Genomic DNA, 22,298 nt, shown 5'->3' with positions numbered 1-22,298 from the left:
TCTCTTAGGGACTGGCCTTGCCTCCAGCTTCAGGTTTAGGTCCACCAACAAGGAGCTCCATAAAGTGATCAAAGGAAAGCTACCTTCCTCACACCCTCAAAAATAAACCTTTTGAATAATTCTAATTCATGGCACATGTTTGCTAAAGGCATTCTAACTTATAAATTCATCTTTAGATTATCATCTTCATCAGAAAGCTTAACATTTAAGTAAAACCATATAGATAATTAGTGAATTTACAAGTGTTCATCCCCACATATCATTTGTTGGAAGAATCAAATCGAGTAAAGTTTACTTCTATTCAGACTCAATTATCATGTAAGCCTAAATTAGGATTTCAACCAAGAAAAACAGATGCTTTATGAAGGTATGGTTTTCACCAGTGTTTAAAGTGAGATTTAATATAGTCTTTTAGTCTGATGAGAATTCTGCCTTAATAGCTGCTTTTCAAATGCCCAATAATATGGCTCTTTCTATTGTTCATTTTAGGTGCTTAAAAACAATGAAAATTTATTCCCTCTGCATCTCATTCAAAATTTGGTGTTAAAAAACCTTCTAGAGCTTGATTTTGTGTTCTTTGACTTTTTAAAGTACTTTCATTTATTTCAACTTTTTTCCTAAAAACATTTACTCATTGATGAAATTGTCTGTATTCTACCTCACATGACAAGAATATCCTGGAGGTGCCTGGGTGGCTCAGTCAATTAAGCATCTGACTTCGGCTCAGGTCATGATATTGCACTTTGAGTTTGAGCCTCACATCGGGCTCTGTGCTGACAGCTCAGAGCCTGGAGCCTGTTTCAGATTCTGTGTCTTCCCCCTCTCTCTGCCCTTCCCATGTTCATACTCTGTGTCTGTCTCTCAATAATAAATAAAAATTTTAAAAAAGGCATTTATTTAAAAAAAGCAAAAAAATTTCTGGATAAAGGAATCAAGAAACTTAATTTCCATCTCTAACTATTCAAGTTCACCATTACTACATAGATGTGTTTCTTAGGTAACTTTTTTTTTTTTTAACCATGCTTTGCCTCAATGTCCTAATCTGTTCAGGAGGGATATTTTGAAATGCCTACCCCCTTTGAACTATTTTAAACTCATTATAAATTAGTGTAGGTTGAAAAGTTTTGAAATGTTACAGATGTCCAGGTTTTATACTAAATACACAATTTATCATAAATGTATTTTTTATCTGTGTGACAAAAACAACTGTAATGTTTTCCATTGAACAGGACATTTTTATCATTTCATAGAACTCAATGAGTAGGAATAAGAAAAGATTCAAACCCATGTAACCTGACAGAATTTTTGTGGGACCTGCTTAGTACCTCTCTAAAAAATAATTTCCCACAGTTATCCATTACAAGTAAAGTTATAGGGTGAATTTTAATTCCAGTTTCTGCTTTCTCAGTTTCCAAGAGAAAAAAAGGTATAGACTAGGCCACCCTGAAACATTACAAAAAATTTTAAAGAAGTGGTGGTTCAATTGAATGAAGCTTAAAATATTTCTCTCTTCAACTGCTCTACTTGAATCTACAACTAAGGGTACATATACTATATTCCAATAAACAGAATCAGAGAAAATGCTTGAAACAAAATTGCCCAATTTTGGCTTTGGTTGGAACACGAGTCAATTCATATAAAAGATGAATATATATAGAGTGTAATAACATATATTTGGATTCAAATCATGACCAATATGCATGATTGACCTCTATACTCCATGACTTCTTCATTCAAATTAAGTGCATTCATCAGGGCTATGAAGAAAACAAATGGGGGGGATGTTATCAATAGCATCTAGTTCAAGGCATTAATTAAGATTGGGTGGCAGTCAACAAGGCTTCTTTAGTGCAAAGTCATTTGACTTGAGATGTGGATGAAAAGACAGAGCCAAACAAGGGAAGATCTGGAAGCAGAAGATTTTAAGCAGAGGGAATACTCCCACCCCCCCACACCAAAAACCAACCAAATAAACAAATCTGGAGGCAGAACCAAACTTAGTTTTGTTGGGCAAAGAAGGCTAGTATGAATTAAGTAGAAATAGCATACTACAGAAGAAAGGTAGGCAAAGAAAGCAACTATGGAAGGTCTTGTGAGCCAAGGTAAAGACTTCGCATATTAAGTACAAAGATAAGCCATTTAAATGTTTCAAAGAGCTAAGTGGCATCCATCTAGTCATCAGTATTTATTTAGCACCATCAATATGCCAGGCATTGACCAAGTCTGAGGGTTTTCTAATTACAGACAGAAATCCCTGTCCCTGACCTATGTTAGGTCCCTCTAGCCTCTGTGGAGAGGATTATTTTCGTACAAATAGTATTAGAAGCTGTTGGGAGTCCAACGTAGTAATTTAGGCAAGAGAGAGATGATGGTTCTTTGACTAGGGTAGGGGTTGGGGCAATAATTTATTTAAATCATAGCTTTTCTGTGGGTATTAGATCATCTAACATTATGCTGTCATATAGTTAATGGTCAACAAATTATAAATATTAGTGTTACATAGCAGCAGAGGGGATCATTCCTAATTTCAGTGGTTCTGCTGGAACCATTCATTGAATAAAAAACGCAAATAATTGACTGCTTAATAGTTACTGGAATGGTGAAGATATGAATTGACAGTCTTCCAATATCAACAGTGATGTCTCAACACTTTTTTCTTGGGATGAGAGAATATGATAGGACAGAGGAATAAATAAGAATATAAGAACTACAGTGATATGACTCATAATGGGACCCCCAAGTAAATGGCATTTGTTGTAAACATCAGTTCTAAGTTCATTTTTTAAAGAACTATCAGCATCTTTTCCCTTTTATATCTTTAGTTGATATACATATGTGCATATATATATATATATATATATATAGAGAGAGAGAGAGAGAGAGAGAGAGAGAGAGAAGTATGTATGTTGTGTTTATTTGCTTAATTCAAGTGAGTTGCAGATCCAAGCCACCCATTGGCCAAATGCTTCAGTATAGATATCTTAATAGACTCGTGCTCCCCAATAATCAAATACCATCAAAGTAAAACATTATCACTAATATCACTAACATACAGCCCATAATAAGTTTTCCCTATTACCCCAAAAAGTAATTTTATGGCACTGAAAAAAAAAAATCTAAGATCTAGTTAAAATTTCCACAGGGCATTTTGTGTTTAAATTTCTTTTAGCTTGTGCTGATGACTATTGAAGAAATTATTACACTGAAGTTTACAAAATGCTGATTTTAAAACCAAATCATTCCTTTTACACTTAATGGTTGTTTTAAAAACATTTATTTTAAGCTACAGAAATATAGCACAATATATTTTTAATGTCTATACAATCTAAAAATTAGTAAGATTGATTTTTCTATCAAATAAGGAAGATCTGTGCTGAATATCTGTTTTTCTTTCTAGGTATACCTTTTCCTTTTCCTTTTGCGGTAACAGAACTTCAATTTTCTTTTATAGGAGCCACATAATCCTGTTCATATGGTTTGAGAAGGGGGAATTTTCTCTCCTCAACCTAAGGGTAGAGACATAACTCATGCCTGAGGAATTAGAGAATTTTATTTCCTTTGCCACATGACTCCAATCAGTAAGTCAGTATCAATTCCAGCATTTTCTTGAAACAGTAGAAAGGAGATGTTCCCTTTCTCTGGCATTGTTGTATAGAGGATAATTAAATCTGGAACTTCATAATTAATGCATGAAAACAGCTGGCTTGGAAGGCATTTACAAGCCAGAGACGGCAAGGAAAAGTTGACCGTTGAGCTCCTCAGCCAAAACTTTGGATCCAGCCAAGGATTCCAGCCACCCCTGGAATTAGTCTACTTCTGCCCCTTCTGCCAAGTTACCCAGGAAATCAATTCTCTTTTCAGTAAAAGCCACACTGAGCTGGGGTTCTGTCTTCTGCAAGTGAATCATCCTAGTTAGTAACACTTCTAATCTTTATCAAGTTTAGAGGAAAAAATAGGCTTTTGGTGTCATCTCCTTCCTTCACAACTGAAGTCCAGACAAGTCCTAAAGATTGAGAGATAGCACAACATGTAACTTGCACAACTACAATTAAAAACCAGGTTTTTATACTTTGTGTTTAGCAACATGTTCTAACTCTTAGAGTTTAGCTTCACGGTATATTCAGTGTGTGAACCATCAAAATATCCCTAGTTTAGCTAGATTTAGCTTCACGGTATATTCAGTGTGTGAACCATCAAAATATCCCTAGTTTAGCTAGATTTTATTAATCTTTGTGTAAGCAAATCAAATAAATCAGGTAACAAAATTTTCTTCTAAGACTATAGCTTGTGTTTTATTTGAGTTTAATAACACCTATAATCCTCAGAGTATTTAATATCTTAGTGACTGCCAACTTTAAAATCCTCCAACCAAGCCAAGAATAGGCTACTACAATGCTATTGAAGCCACTAGATTTCCTTAGAGATGAAATCACTTTTATAATAAGGAAATTATCCCACTACTATATTCGGTGATTGCAAATATATTCTGTTCTACAGGAAATTATAACTAATGAAAACTTCAATAGCCATTAACTATATAACTCATCCAGATATTTGCTGCTTTAAGAAAAAAACAAACATTTAAAAGTTCTATATAATGCTGTTTAAAGAACATCTTTAATGATTGCAATTTTAATTCCAGAAATATATGGTATTTTTCTCCCTGTAGGCCACTTATTTGAAACATAGATTTTGTACATCTTGAAGTCACTTTCTTTCGTTAATTTTTTGAAGAACACTGCAAAGAACCGTAACATTCGCAAACACACATATAAAATCTAGCAATCTGGAAATCCAGACTCGAGAAATAATACCATTCCTTTCTGGCTACACTAGGGAGCAATATGAAAACGGCCATTTATTCTGTTTTGTCATTTTCCTGAGCAGGCTACCCACAGGGTACTTAAATAGTTGATTTTCTCTTTTGCCATCTCTCTAGGTTAACAAAAATATATTCAGCTACCAAGAAACTAAATACGTTATTTATGTTTCACTTGTCAAATCTCTATTTTCCAAATATCCCTGGAGCCAGATTTTGAGGAGGAAGTAAAGCTAGAGGGGGGGCTATTTCATACATAATTTGTAATTCTAAAGAGGAACAGTCCTCCTGCTCCTCCATTATTTCCACCGGGCCTCTACAATGTCAGCAATAATGGCAGCACTGTGCTTTGAATTGTTTCTGTTGAATTCACAGGGTCAAATGACCAAAAATCAAGACTTTAATTTTCCAGATGGAGTTTGTGGCATATTGGCTCATCCACATAACATAAAAGCCTCTCCTTTCTGCGCACCACTCCCTCCTCACTAAATCACACGACACCTGCCATGTCTGCATGGATGACAGCTCTCTAGAATAACACCTGGCCAGCTCTTGTTTTATCTTAGTTTTTTTTTTTCCATTATTTCTATAAGCTGACCACCAAGAACTTCTTTATCTACTAGAAAACATTTTTTAAAAAATTGAGAGAAAGACAGAGTGAAATTAGGGGAGGGGCAGAGAGGGGGCACGGGACACAGAATCCAAAGCAAGTTCCAGGCTCCGAGCCGTCAGCACAGAGCCCGCCATGGGGCTTGAATATACGAACCATGAGATCATGACCTGAGCCAGAGTCGGCTGCTTAGCCAGCTAATCCATCCAGGCACCCTTACCAGAAAATTATTATTGGAATATCCAAAGAACAAACAGCTTAATTAGATGCTTTTCTCTTATATGACTACTTAAAGAGCAATAGCTCTATGCCAAAGTTTATTTCTTCCTCACATTCAATACAAGCCAACTTTTCTACCTGTTATCATAATGCTGCCTTCCTTCCCTCATTTCTAGACTCAGTTTGATTTTACAAGAACAGGAAAGGAAAAAGGAGGAAGTTGATGTATTCTTTCTAATAAAGAACAGTTTATCGATGTGTTGATATATTTTAAAAAATGGGAATTCTGCCGATGTGAACTGTACCAAACCAAATAAAAAAAAAACCCCACAAAAAAACCAAACAAACAAACAAACCCCATCAGCTCCTCACAGATAAGAAAATAATGTGGTTCAAATAATTGCAATATATTGGGCTAGGCACTAATAACGCTACCATTGAGATTTTAAAATGTCTGAAATAAAATGTTTTTAAGGGCTATTTTTAAGTGCATTTACTGGTCTATAATAATAATAATAATAATAATAATAATAATAATAATAAGAGTCTTCTCAGACCAAAATCTTAGTAAAAATAGAACTCACAGAGGTAAACAGAGCCCTGAAGTTGGCTTTTGCTTTAGAGTCCTTGCCAATTCCGATTGATTGTTAGCATCTATGCTCTATGGGCAGGCGTAGAGAGTTCCAAGTGCAAGGAGACTTAGTTTAGGAACCTCCTAAAGTGGAGAAGCTACCAGAAGACCACAACATTTAATTGGAAGCCTAAAACACCTGTCATCGTAATGAATGACCAGAAATAAATCTATGTCCTTCCTCAAGGTTGAAGCGTGAAAAATGCCCATCTCAAATCTAAGCACTGGGATAGGGAAAAAAAAAAAATAACAAAATACCTCCCCTCAAAATACTAAGCATAGCTGGCCCTTATGATGGTAAGCAAAAGAAACCTTTAATTTCAAATTAAAAATTTTTTTATTAATGTTTATTATTCATTTTTGAGCGAGCGAGAGACAGAGACAGAAGGTGAGTTGAGGAGGGGCAGAGAGTGGGGGAGACAGAATCTGAAGCAATCTCCAGGATCTGAGCCGCAGCACAGAGCTGGATGCAGGGCTTGAAATCACTGACTGTGAGGTTTTGACCTGAGCCGAATTTGGATACTTAGCCAACTAAGCCACCCAGGTGCCCCTAATTCCAGATTTTAAGTAAAATTGATCCCTCAAGATAATACTCTGAAGCGCTTGCCAAAATTAGATAATACATTCTAGAACACCAACTTTTGACTCAGGTATTAAAATATCTCAACCAATAAATTTTCCATAACATAAATACAGTCAATAATCACACGCTTCTAAGGATATAAGAAGCAAAGAGCAAAATCCAGTGGAAACCACAGCCATTAGAATCAAAAGTGCAAAAACTCAGATATTAAATTCATCATGTAATTAAAAACTATTGTTCCACATTTTCCAAGAAATAAAATAGGGGCCTGAAAATAAGAATGTGAAATAAAGGCACGTAAAACCTCCAAAACAGTTTTGAAAGGAAACCAAAATCTAGAAATAAAAATTATGATACTTTAAATTAAAGCTCAAAGAACACATTAGACAAAGAGATTGCAGGAAACCAAAGAAAGTGTTAAAATTCTCTAAGTCTTATCTAAGAAATTACCCAGAAGCCAGAAAAAAAGATGAAAAATATGAAAGAGACATAAAGGATAAAGTAAAAAGATGTGTAAAACATTTAATCAAAAGTTTTAGAATAAAATGAGATGGTGACTGATAACTTTCTGGAACTTATTTTCTTAAAGCAAAAATGAATGCTCAATTTAACATGGAGAAATAAATTTAAAAGCCATCCACATCTAGACATAATATTATGAAACCCAGAACGATAACAACAAAACCACACAGGATTTTTGTCATAAATATGAACATTATAATCAAATAGGTGTTATAAGTGCAGTGAATAAGAAATGTATTACCAACAATTGTCTATCAACAAATAATAAAGTTTGTTGAAATGTACATTGCACACAAAAAACCATAAACACACCATTACCAAAATAACTGAACAAATCTAAAACTTGAATGACCAATGATAATATATACACATAACGCCAAGACAAAAAAAAACACCCCAAGGTAAAAACTGACTCTGAAAGATAAAGCAACCCCTTATCTGCAAAGTCAGTTCTGCTTTCCTCCCATAAATATCCCATCACGTAATGAGCACAATGTGTTATTTGTTTTCAACCCAGTACCATGACTCTGCACCCGTTACACATTTAAAGTGTGCTGCCGCCAAACTGAGCTACTTACGGTGTGCAAATTGCAAGCCGTTCTTCATTCCTGGCCTGGAGCTGAGCTGCTGTTTGTGTCTGAATCCTCCATTTCCTTTTATCCCCCTTCTTCTTCCTTCAGGAAATTTCTGCTCATCGTGCACGATGTAACTCAGCTGTTGCATACTCCAGGAGGCCTCGTAACTTTCCCCACCTTACCCCACCTTGAGTAAAGGGCTGTTCAGGTGTATCCATGATTAAATGAGTTGTCTATTTCTTGGCTGCCTCTGCCAGCAGACTGAGAGCTTTTGAGGAGAATACTTACGATGTTTTGTGTTTTGATTCCAGGTTAAGACCTAGGGCAGTATTTGAATAGGATAGTTGTATATCAAGATGTTCCATAATTCCTTACGGATGAAATCAACTGATAGCATTTCAGATAGACATTTAGAAATTCATCCGTCTCATAGCTTTTGTTAACAAGCAACTTTCTGCTTGATTTCTCTGTAACTTTTGGATGAGGAAACAATATGTCCATATCAGAAGTGAATGTCTAGTCTGATTAGTGGCCTAGTATAAATTTAACATTTGGCCTTGTGGCTTTTTATACTGGTGTCTTATGAGTGGGTAAGAGTGGTAAGAGAATCTGTTTTTTTGGATCCAATTCTTAAGAGCAAATCCAGGATGATAGTTAACTAGCCAAGATCTATGCCACCAGTTGAGGATTTGGGCAATCACTCAGCCTTTCTTACAGATTTCTCCGCACCTGGAGTCCATTTACTTCTAGGTAAGTCCTCTAAGTACTCTTTAAACAGGAAAGAGCATAAAGAAAATTTGGTTTCTTATTCATACTGCAAGTATTTATATTCTACTTAATTCAAGGCAGTCCACATTAGGGGATTAAGTCAGGTTTTTGTCAGATAAACTTGAACTCATTTTGGCCCTGACAAAAAAAATTATCTCGAGTCTTTGGAGAAATTTTATAGACTTTCCTAAATTAGAAAATAATCTTCACCTTTTTGTTTGTTTACTTTGAAAGAGAGTGAGAGCAGAGACAGGGGTAGAGGGGGAGAGAGAGAGAGAGAGAGAGAGAGAGAGAGAGAGAGAGAGAATCCCAAGCAGGCCCCACCCCCTGATCAGCACAGAGCCTGAAGTGGGCCTCAAACTCACAAACTGTGTCATCATGACCTGAGCTGAATTCAAGAGTCAAGCACTTAAGTCAAGCCACCCAGGTGCTCCTCTCTACTTCACTTAGTGTGGGAATTCCAAATAAACATTTGGCCCACTTGTCCTCTATCTAACAGTCCCTTGGTTGGTTCACTATGCCCAGGCATGAGCATACTAAAGCATCTTAAAATAATCAAAGTGCATGAACTTCTTCCTCGCTTGATTATAAGCTACTTGAGGACAAGCACTTCACATACTAATTGTATCACACCATGTGCATAATAAAAGTGCAATAGATTTGGGTGATTTGGTGAATTCCCATTCTAAAATCATCTTATCCAAGTACATATATATGCAGGAACTTGCTTTTTAACAATTTGTATATGTTTTCTGTGATTTGGAGTCTTCTTGAATATCAAAGAAACATTTGATGGCCTGGAGCTACATTTCAGAATTAAATTCAGCTCAGGTTTCACATTGCTGATGTTGCTTCTTGACCTTCTGACATGTACATCCACCCCTTCCACCTATCACTTTTGCCAACACTCATCAAGTATAGAACTCCTGACATCTCTTGCCCTCCTGGATATCTGCTTGTCTGCCTCATCTTCCTCTCTGTTTTTCTCTCAATCCATTTCTGTCTTCTCCTCATAAATGAAATATTCAGTGTTACCTCAACAAAATATTCTCTTCCACAACATACCCTTGAGTGTGCTGTTTACTCAGTCTGAACTGCTATTTCTCCATTTCTTTGCCTGAAAAATCCTTATTCATGCTTCAAATCCCAGCTAAAATCTTTCCTTTCCTAGGAATTGTTTTCTGACTATACCTTACAGTGTGTCACATTCCCTCTGGACCTCATAGCACTCTGTATTGTTTTATTGATTTATATTCTATTTAAGTGTAATATTAGTTTCTACACCTATATCCCTATACCTTTGTAAATACTAACCATGCCCTATTCTTCTCAGTAGCCTCTGGATCTAGCTTTTGTTCAATGCATATTGAAAAACAACAACAAGAACAAAAACCATGACTCTGCCAGGCACGAAGTCTTCCACTGATCCACCTCTGCATCCTCACTTCTCAGGTCCTGGCCAGATAAAAAATTTTATTACTGTGCTTATTCCTATATGTCTGCAGAGCCCATGTTATCTCATTTTCTCTGATCACCTCCTAAGAGCCTTTGGTCTGCATTCCCTCAGTACTTACCTCTCACCCTATCCCTCTATCCTACAGCCACATAGAGTCCCATAATGCCTCCAGGTATGTTATTTTATTACATTAATCAGCAAAATGGATTTTAGCTTTATATACATACATACATACATATATAATGTAGGGAATTTGTAAGCACGGCAAACATCCAAAGGTCATTTCTCTGATAATTCACAATATCGCCTTCTGGGTGCTGAAGCTTCCCATGCTGCCTGAGTGTCTTAGGTCATAGTATTTCTCCCTATCTGTGTGTGGTATAGAGTCCCTGCTTCTCCACTCCTAAAAAACAAAGCCTCTGTTTGAGCTTCTTAAGCTTTGGTCCCTCACTGAGCCTTTAAACTGCACTAACGGCTGCAGTGCAGCTTCACACACAGAGTGGGGCTTTCCCCACGAAGACAGATGCAAACAAGAACATTAAAACAAACAAACAAAAAAAATTCAACCTACTTAGGATTTCCTGTATTCCCCCAGTGATTGCTAATTATCTGAAGATTTGTGTGTAGAGAAGCCCTCTCTCTAGCAGTGTGCCTTTCTCTTGGTCTTCTATCCTGTATAATGCGGCATATCATATTTGGCATTCTTTCATGTGAGAGATAATCCATGGGTTCCACATTCTCCTGCCCACACAAGTAGGAAGCTGTGGCAGGGGAAATCTACATTCAAATCCAAATACTTCATCCTGAGATAGTGGATAGAAAATGGAAAGAGAATAGGGGAAACGAAGACTGAAAGTTCCAAGCTGGAGCGCCGTTCATTGTCATTTCTCTTACATGGTTTTCTGCCTTTTCCTTCATGGTTATCCGTATTGAGGAGGGACCCATTTTCTTTGTACCAAGGAGAAGGGCCTGGGATGTGCGGTTCTTCTCCTGGAAGGGTTTGTTTTAGAGAGAGGGATGTGGTAGGAGGAAACAAGTAAATTGTAGAGTCACCAGAAAGGCCTTCCTGCTACTGGGATCACTTCCTCCTTTTTATTAGTGATGGAAAATGTTTTATTCCATAATGGAATTCTTCTTAAAATGAAATATCAGAAAGAAACAAGTGCTATTATAAATTCATACTATCTAATGTAAATAGTTGCTGACAGAGCCTTCTTTCAGAATAAATTTTAAAGAGATAAAAAGTTATTAATAATAGGGATGAGAGGATAAAGAGAAAGAAAACATTTTCCAGAGAAGGGGCTCCAAAACATCAACCAAATCACTGTGCTGAGAGTCAGTTGATCAGTGGCAACTTTCAAGGATCTGCTTCAGAAATTTGTTTCAGAAATCAAAGGATAAAAAAACTAATTTTTAAGTGTAATTATTTTCCTAGAAAAATAAGTGTGAAAGGGAAGAATTTTTCTTTTTCTCCTATAACATTAGTTTCCACAACCCAATGTCTAGAGTAAGAAGAGAGAAATTTTAGTTGCACTTAGAACTTCAGAATGATATACAAAAAAGCACTGCTAAACATATCATTGAATGTTCTGATGAACAAGTGAGGAAAAATTCTGGAATTTCTTCAATAGAAAATGTTAACAGAACAAAACATTTTCAGTTGATGGGGTTCTTTATGGGAAAAACTGCACAAAGATAGAAAGGGAAATCAAATGACTTATGATTATTTTTCTGACTCAGACAACATATATTTTTTCAATACAATATATCTTGAAAACCTCTACCTCTATGCTTTGATAATTATAAAAAAATAAATTAAAATTCTCTTTTTCATTATTTCAAATTCTATATTTTCAAGATTTATCATATTCTACTTCTTTATTAGAAAGCTTACTATAATTACTTCCTGAGTAGCATTATACTCAGATATTAGTGTGTAAAAGAAAGAAATGAGAAACTTAAGACATTCTGAGATCCCATACCCAAATAATTTAAGCTTAGTTTAATTTTCTGGCATATTCCAGAAATTTTCATTTCATAAGGTATACATGTGATCTCATGCAAATGGTCAATAGGATCCACTTTGAAAGACTGATGCTTGCCTTACAGATTCCTCTCAGTTGCTAAGAAGAGTAGAGAGCAATATTCTAGATTCATATCTTAATTAAGACTGGAGTTTTTAAAAAGGCAAATGCCTTGGGGCACGTGGGTGGCTCAGTCAGTTGAGTGTTCCACTTCAGCTCAGGTCATGATCTCATGGTTCATGGATTCGAGCCCCACATCAGGCTCTGTGCCGACAGCTCAGAGCCTGAATCCTGCTTCAGATTCTGTGTCTCCCCCTCTTTCTGCCCCTCCCATGATCATACGCTCTCTCTCTCTGTCTCTCAATGATAAATAAGTGTACAAAAAAAATTTACAAAAAAGGCAAATGCCCAAGATCTTTCAAATAAAAGTCTCCAAAAGTAGATAGAAGTTTGGTCAATGTAATTAAGCCAACAGTATTTGCTAATTTTTGATAATTAGAGTTGGACTCTTAGATCCCCAGAGAGAATGGGACACTGGGGTGTTATCTCTCTTGATGATTACAAAGGGAGGCTCAGGTCTTTGCAAAATGCATTCCTGATTTATAGATGATTTGTATCTGAATCAGGCAGAAATTACAATTCAAGTTTTCAAAAGTGAATGTTTGTTTGTTTGTTTGTCTGTTTTTAAAAGGTAGGTCTATGGTCTACCTTCAGAATGGAACCAGAGGGTCAAGCTAAGGGAAACAATAAGACTGTCTTATCACTCCTGCTTCCCTTCCTGCCTCTCACTTTTGACAAGGAAACCACTCTGACTACCTGAGTAATACTTCTAGGGTCGTCTCCATTTTTAAGCCTCAAGCTTTAGAGTTGTGGTCTGGAGTTTCCCACTGTGATTTCCCAGTCCCCATTAATTCTCCTTAGCAAAGAACATCTCCAAAAGTGGAAATTGCCTACTCAAGAGTGACGATGAATAATCACTGTTAATGATGAGTGCTTTACCAGCACATCTTTAACCTCCATACAGTTAAGTAAATTAAACTTGGAGAGTTTCTAATGAAGAAATTTGAAAGCTAATGTATTATATGCTGCCTTAAACTGCTGATTCTGTGACAACAGCAGACGATCATTCTCTGCTAGTGCTTTTCAGCGGTAAGATATAGACCATGTTCTTCATATAATCACCAAACTGTCTAGAATAAATGGAAGATAGTTCAATGATGACAGATGTAACTTTTATTGCAACCCTTTCAAAGCAGTTAAAAACTTTTGAGATTACACCAAAATAATTTTGAAACAGTTATGTAATAGTCTTGGTAAGGTGGCAGGTTGGAGGCAGCAAGTTCGAATGCTGACTGGCTGCCGACAGAATCAGAGAAAATTATCAGATTATCATAAACCATCTTGGCAACTGTGATTGTTCAGGAGACCTCAATGAGCAAAGAGCAGTCCTATTTTTCAAAATATCTTAGTGCTTTTCTCCTTTCACTAGAGATTTCTTTCTTTCTTTTCTTCTTTTTCTGGTAGAAAGGTTATAAAATGATTATAACTTGAGATTGAATGAATTATCAATTCATCAGAGTGTGTGTTTAATATGCTACTTGCACTAATGCTATGTGCTTTCTAATTAGGGAGCTATTCTCAAGGCAGAAAAATTCATTTTCTCAATAAAAATATTTTACACCCAAGATATGGTGCCTTAAAAAACTTAATGAGCTCTGAGGCTGACATTACAGCAATTAAAATATGAGTGAAAAAAATAAGTCTGTCTTGTTGAGCAATCTGGATGATTGGAGATATTTCCCTTATCATATGGAACATAGGTCACATTTTACATTATTTGCAAGAATCTGCAATTTACTTCAAGGGAAAAAAAGCTAATTTTCATAGAGTGACAATGGGATTCTCTAGCTCTGGCTGACATACAAATATTGTATTAACTTAGGATGTGAATATTTCTTGCAGTGGGTTAATAGGGGTTTTGCAGAAGCCTGGTGAATTATGAGGAGGCAATTTTACAATTTAGAGTATAAGTGATTATACCTATTTAGTGATTAATGGGGCAGAATTGACCTTTTCCAAAAACAGGGCAATACGATTCTTGAATCAGTAAGCTTTGTTCAATGAATGATTTCACTTGAGTTGAGAAAAACTGGGTAAGTATACTGACTTTTCCACATGCCAGTCCAATAAACATTTATTAAATACTGCTAGGTGGGCAGCACCTAACTAGACATAAATACACATTGGTGGGTACCAGGCTAAGGAATTTGGATTTAATCCTAAAATGAAGCCCTTGATTACCCACAATTCTATAACTTGCTTCTTGTTCAGTTGTCCACATTTCTATAAATTTCACATTCATCCATCTGATCATTCAAGTCCAAAACTGCAGTGTTGGCATTAATCGATAATTGCCCTTAATCCCTCCCTACTTCATACTTCTATATCCAGTCTACCAGCAAGACCTACTGGCAGTGCCCTCAGAACGTACTGTGAACCTGTCCGCTATCACCAGCCTAATCCCCACCACTAGCCTTCCTAATCCAGATCACACTAAGAATTTCTTCACAGATCTCCCTATTCTTGTCCTTTGCTTTACAATCCATTCTCCACCCAACAGTCACAGTGATTGTTTTACAGGCAGAGCAGATCATGTCACTTGCCTGCTTAACATATTCTAAATTTTCCCCTTTGCATTTTAAATAAAAATCTAATCTTTCTCTTTGGGTCTGCATTATCCCGCATGATCTGACTTCTGTCTACTTCCCCAGTCTTAGAGTGTACTGTTCTGTTTTCATTCTCACTTTGCCTAATTATATTGACTCTCTTTCAATGTCTAAAATATGCTAGGTATGTTTCAGAACTTCTTCATGGTTAGTATTCTAACCTAATCCACAGTGGGATGCCTCTCTCTCAAAACTCAAATTTTAAGACACATATTTTCTTCTTAACTAGTTATTTCCTAACACCTCGTCTTCTTAAATAGCCTACCTCCCCCATTATATATACATAATTCAAGACACATTCTGTCACTTTTTTCCATCAAAATTAAATCACTATCTCTAATAATTTTGTTTGTTTGTTTTTCTATTTGAACTTTGTCCTGTGTTAAACCATAGGATTCATAAGGGTGCTAATATCTTTTGTTCACAATGTTCCAAAATGCCTAAAATACATAATATTTATGACACATAGTAGGCAGTTAATAAATATTTACTAAGCTAACAAACATAAAAATAATAATCCAACAAGAATTATGGAAAAGTGTCATGTTAGCATCAGTCAGACAGCTAAACTCCCTAACGATCTGCAGATGGGAGGCAAAAGAGAGGTTAAGAACCCCAGACTTTGGAGCCAGAAAAGTCTGGGTTCAAGTTCTATTTTGAAATGACACATGATAGTTGTTGACCTTGTAACAAGTTGTTAAACCTTCCTAAGACTGAATTTCCTCATTTGTAATAAGGAGATAATAATGTTTTATTTGATCACTGAAAATTAAAAGAGCTAGCAGTATATAAAGTACTCAGCACAAAGTCTTATATTAAGATCTGGAAATTATTACAATATTTCTATTATTTTACTTTAAGGTTTCAAAAATTCTTTCCTACCTTCCTTACCACAAAGAAATGTTAAAAACCAAATCATAAGAATTCACTGTATGCGTATCGTAGGGATTAGAGTAAAGAGGGTGCTGAATGGTAGAGAAGAAGTAAAAACAAGGCTTTGAAAAGTCCAAACTAAAATTCTGTTTCAGAAACCATTGCCAGCTTTGGAAGCCTTTCAGGAGCAGTGGATCTAGAGTTTCAGGCAAACACCCTGAACGGGATTGTGTGCCCTGCCTCTCCCACACAGGTCCCTTCCCCATATTGAATGAAGCACTGTGCCATCAATTTTCTCTTAGCATGTTGAAACTTTTCATGTGGGGTCGTTGAAAGAGTCATCAAGGCATGGGAAAAAGAGGTAAATGACAGCATACTGTTTATGGTAAGACTATAATTGCTCTCTAACACAAAAAGAAAACCAAAACCAGAAACTTCGGGTTTTCTATTAGAAATAGTTCCAATTTTTAATTTGATAGGAGGTTACCTAAGAATCATAACCATTAGTTAATTACACAAAATATAGATTTAATGGTGGTAAATGATTCAGTTGGTGTTTTTTCACTACCAGCTTGCCAACACCATTCCTCTAGATAGGGGATCTATAACCTGACAGTGATGGAGGACAAGGGCACTCAAAGCTTAGTTCCCTCAGTGCTGGTTGCCATGGCTACAACCTCCAGAAACCTGTATTTCACAACTAGGCAAAGTCTGCTGCTTCTGAATCAAAATTAGTTTATTTGGTTTTCTCTTGAGTCAGGCCTAACCAAACCCTTACATGTGTTGTTTGAAACAAAAGTTAAGCTTTTTGTATAATAATATTTTTTATTCAGATAAACAACTCATTCCCCCCCTCCCCACCACCACCCTGCTTTGCCTCCCAGAGTGTGTTATGATGCCAGGTCCCAGAAACTGGGGAAATGCACCATTACATGATTTGTAAGTTTGGAATTGCCTAAAATCAAAAACAATTTTCAGACCAACTTAGATATAGGTTACTGTGTATCAAAAAACACATTTTATACAGATTATTCAAAATATACTGATTTTGCTTTCATATCTACATTAAAAAATAAATACACATTTTTTTCTTAGAAAGCCTAAAGAATCTTTTAAATTCAAATCAAAGAAAACTTATTAACATCAATCACTATTGTCTCCCTTTGGGCATGCAAGACACTAATCAGAATAAAAAATGAGTTTTAATTATCCATAAGCACAAGAAATCTAACATTGCCAGCCTTGGGTCCTTACCAAGACCATTGCTCCCCATCAGTCTAAAGTGCCATGACTTGAGGGGCAACTGGTGGCTCAGTCAGTTAAATGTCCAACTCTTGGTTTCAGCTCAGGTCATGATACCATGATTTGTGGGTTGGAGCCCTACATTGGGGTCTATGCCACCAACCTGGAACTTGCTTGGGATTCTCTGTCTCAATCTCTCTCTGACCCTCCTCTGCTTGAGCTCGAGCTCTCTCTGTCCCCCCTCCCTCAAAGCAAATGAATAGACATTTTAAAAAATAGTGCCATAATTATGGGCAAATCGAATGGGCACATAAAATTAATGTCTCTAAGATAATCTCAAACTATTGTTTCCACTACAGCAAGAGGAGGAGATATGCAGAATTATTTTAAAGCCAAAATCTATGCATCAGTTTATTCCTTCATATATTTAACCCTTTTTTAATTGATCACCGACTATGTGTCAGGTATTAGCTGAGTTCAGGATGTATAAAGATGCATGTTTTTTTCTTAAAAGAACATACAGTCTATTATAAAAATTGACCACTAAACAAAGGACTGCATATGATAATGGCTAAATGGAGGCTAAGGGAAGGAAGATACAGAGACAACCCAGGATACAGGCACTTTCCACCCAGGGCTTTGTGCAGGGAGTGTTGAGGCTAATTGTGAATGAGTGGGAGTCTGACTGGTGGGTGAGCAGTAGGTCGAGGGCTATTTCAGAGTGAGAAGCACGTGCACAACCAATAGGTGTGAAGCAGCTCAGTGTGTGCACTCTGGGGGCACTGAGGGATAGGACGGGAAATGCAGCTGGGAAGTCGACAAGACAACAGACCACAAAGGACTTTAAGTATACATAGACATGAAAGCCCTAGACCAGGCAATCTAGAAATATTGGCAAATTTTAAGAAGTGGAATAATGGGATCTGATTTGTGCTTTTGAATCACAATTCTTAGAATAAGGGGTGGATAAATTTGAGATGGAGACATTGAGAGCCATGGAGACATTTTGGGGTTATTCCAATAGTCTATATGAGAGGTGATAAGAACAAATTCAGATGGAAACGGATGGGAAGGGACAAATGTAAGAAATATTTAAGATGTGATTGATAGGACTTAAAGACTAATAAGATAAAAGAGGCAAAAGAAAAGCAGGGGCCGCTTGGGTTGCTCAATTAGTTAAGCAACTCACTTTTGATTTCAGGTCATGACCTCACAAAGGATTGTGACTTTGAGCCCTGAGTGGATCCCCACATTGAGCCTGTGATGGGCTCCACCCTGACAGTGCAAAGACTGCTTGGGATTCTCTCTTTGTCTCTCTGTCTCTCTTTCCCCACATGCTGATGCTCTCTCTCTCAAAATAAACAAACTTTAAAAAACTCTTAAAAATAAAAATAAGTTTAAAAGATAAAAAACAAAAGAAAGGGAATCTTATGAGTAAAATCCTGTCTGTTTGACTTACTGTTTTGGTGAATGATGGTACCATTCGTTGTGCATTAGAGGTACAATTATAAACTCATTTAGGACAACTTGAGTTTGAGATACCAGGGAAATAAAGACACAAGCATGGATCTCATTAGAAAAGTTTGACTAGAGACACATGTGTGGGTGCTATCAAATGTATCTGATACTGATCTCTAAGGAAAACCGCCAGACAGATTATGCAGAGAAAGAAGTAATGGCTAAAAACACGGTATACTTAGACTTTAAGGATGTCAGAAGAAAAAGAGAATATGGCAAAGTTTAGAACAGGCAGTTATGGGGAGTTTTGGGTGGCTCAGTTGGTTAAGCATCTGACTCTTGATTTTGGCTCATGTCATGATCTTATGGATCCTGAGACTGAGCCCTCCCCATCCCCACAAGGCTCTGGGCTGACAGCCCGGAGCCTGCTTGCTCGCTCACTCACTCTCTCTCTCTTTCTCTCTCTCTCTCAAAAGAAATAAACAAACTAAAAAAAATGTAGTTAAGAAAAAGAGTAAGGTAAAATAGTGAGAAGGAAAGCCATGGAAGCAGTTGGTATTCACATGTAGGATATTTCAAAGCCGCCATGCCATTACTGGTGTGACCTGCACACAGCCTCCTAGTGTTGTCACACTAAACATACTACAAAGTAGCATGTCATTTACCATCCAAAGAGGCAAACACAGTTTATGTCTCAGTCTCCCACCATGCATCTGAAATCTTTGCACAAAAATAGCAACTCCAAGCTTTATAACTGCTGAGCCAATTAAGTTCAGCAGTAGGCTAGAACTGTGGGCACCTGTATTCTAGTCTTATTAATGATACAAAGAGCTGCATACTAGCATATAACTTCTCTGTTACCTGCATTCTCTGTGCATATCTTTCCATTCTTCAGCCACCTTGGAAAATACACAGTTGACATACCAAGAAGTGTTACTAGGATTCTTTTGGTAAAAATTCAAGGGTCATATGAGTTTTATGACTAGTTTATTTGGAACAGAGGTAGTATGGAACATACTTACTCACTGATAGTTTGAAGTGCCACTTCTCCATTTTAACTATTCATTTTCCCATATAAATAGTTTAGATAGTAATAATTAATAGATACAATCATAGATACAATAATAATTAATAGATATAATAATAAGAAGAAAAAAGTAGTAGTCTCCAAACTAAAGCAATGCCTTCCAAGTTTTCAATTAAATACGAATCTCTCATTCAGGCATTTGGCACTGTACTCTCTATTATTTTCCTTTTCACTATATTTCTTATCACTTTCTACTAAACTTTTCTATTTATGACAAACCAACCTTTTAATATTTCTTTTCTTTGTACATATACTTCAGAGAGATTATCTCTTCCATTTAGAACCTCTACCCTAGGTGTCAGTCAATTTTCCAAGAGGAAGCCAAAAACCATAAAGTAGACCAGAATACGCTAGCTTATGCTGAAGTAACAGATAACCCCATCATTTTAGTGGCTGACAACAGCAAAGTTCTGTTTCTCACTAAGACTACCCTTCCACTATGGGTTGGCTGGTCTGCTGCATGACACCCCAGAGGTCTCTATTTAGTACACTCTCCATCATGGTAGCCAATAAAAAGAAAATCTTGCAAAGAACAAAGTGGTTCTTAAAACTTTTTCCTGAATAGGCATTTCATCAGTCAAAGAAAATTACATGGCTCAAACTGACTTCACTGTAACAAGAAAGTATATTTCACGCAAGGACTGTTTATAATAAAAAGTAGTTTGATTTATTACACATCTTATCTTTGATATTTTCCTTGTTCTTTTTAGGTTTTGTTTTCTCCTCTCTAAACTACCCTACATGCTCTTTCTAGTGGCCTAATCCCTATCTCTAATATATCCTCCCCATTACCGGAGCCAAAAAGTCTTATCATATGTCATTTTGTGAATTGTTTTTGCTATTTACAAATTGCCAGTTCATAAGCTTTTCTGAACTTTTTAATTAACCAATAGGTGTATTATCCATATTAATTATTAAATTGAATTTATATATTAATTATATCTAGCCTTTGTCCATCAAAGGATTTTATGAATTGTTGGTTTCATATTAAATTCATAAATGGTATTTCATAGTATTTGGTTTTAAATATTTTTAGTTATTAATGTATTTTATTTATTTATTTTTTTAATGCTTATTTATTTTTGAGAGAGAAAGAGAGCACTAGCAGGGGATGGGCAGAGAGAGAGGGAGACACAGAATCTGAAACAGGGTCCAGGCATTGAGCTGTCAGCACAGAGCCTAAACTCAGGAGCAGTGAGATCATGACCTGAGCCAAAGTCAGACGCTTAACTGAGCCACTCAGGCACCCCCTTCATATATTTTAAATGAGCCAAAATGAGTACTTTTCTTAATGGTTTTTATCTAAAAAAATATGTTAAAAAAATCCTCAAACTCAAGATCACACAGATATCTATTGTATTTTTCTTCTAATAATTTTGTGATTTTATTTTACATTCAAATCTTTAAGCTATTTGAAATTTATGTTAACATATATTACAAAGTACATATCTAATTTTATTTTTCTCCAAATAGCAGCTCTTGTCCAATACTGTTATTTTCTCATTTTCTTACCAATTTGGCCCATATTCATCAGACAATAAATCCTGATATAAACTTAAATATAGCCGTGATTTTTATTCTATTTCACTAATCTGAATATTTATTACTATACTAGGATCATTATGACTTTTTAATATATGTCAATATTTAGGAAGACAAGGTTCCTTAGTATTTAAAAAACTTTGCTTATATCATACTCTCATTTGTTCACAATAAACATTTAGAACGAAGTCATCAAATTAATCCACTTGAATTTTTATTATGAATGAATAGAATAGATTCATTTGGAGAGAATAGACAAATTACAATATTAAGTCTGAAATTCCAAGATATATCTTTTTAATTATTTATTTTCCCTTCAATGCCTTTATAGTTTTCTTTTTATCAGTTTTTACATTTCTTTTTTTTTTTTTAATGTTTATTTATTTTTGAGAAAGAGAGACAGACACACACATAGAGTCCGAAGCAGGCTTCAGGCTCTGAGCTGTCAGCACAGAATCCAGCATGAGACATGAACTCCTGAATGGCAAGATTGTGACCAAAGTCAATGCTTAACTGACTAAGCCACCCAGGTGCCCCTACATTTCTTATTAGTAGCTCCTTACCTCAGGTATTTCAAATTGTTATTTTATTTTGATCAAGAATGTGAATTGTTGTTGCTGCTACTGCTGTTGTTTGCCATTATGTTTTCTAATAAATTATTTTTTGTATACAGGATAGCTATTAATTTCATGCACATATTATTAAGTATAATGATTTTTCAGTGATTTCTTGGTTTTCTAGATGATAATCTGGTATCTAAAAATAATAATATTTTGGATCTACCTTCCCAATATTTACTTTTTATACTTATTACATTGGCTATGATGTATAACAGGCATTTTAGTATGCCACACTTCACCCCATCTAATCAATTACCAAATATTGCCAACACTGGTTCTAAATTATCTCTCTTCTATTTGCTATGTCTGCTCCAATTTAGTCACTCATCAAAACTTTCTGATATTTATAACTCCTAAGGATTTCCCTATCTGTGGAAAATTCATTGACAGCGGGTTATACTGCAGGAAATGTTAAAAGAAATTCTTCAGGTAGAAGAAATATAACACTTGAAGGAAATTTGTATTTTCACGGATAAATGAAGATTGTTGGAAATGGTAAATATGTGGGTAAAAGACTGTTTAAAGAGAAGACCTTAACAATGT

The sequence above is a fragment of the Suricata suricatta genome, chromosome 4, assembly GCF_006229205.1.
Source record: "Suricata suricatta isolate VVHF042 chromosome 4, meerkat_22Aug2017_6uvM2_HiC, whole genome shotgun sequence".
Lineage (NCBI taxonomy): Eukaryota > Metazoa > Chordata > Mammalia > Carnivora > Herpestidae > Suricata > Suricata suricatta.
This window is presented reverse-complemented; position numbering follows the sequence as displayed.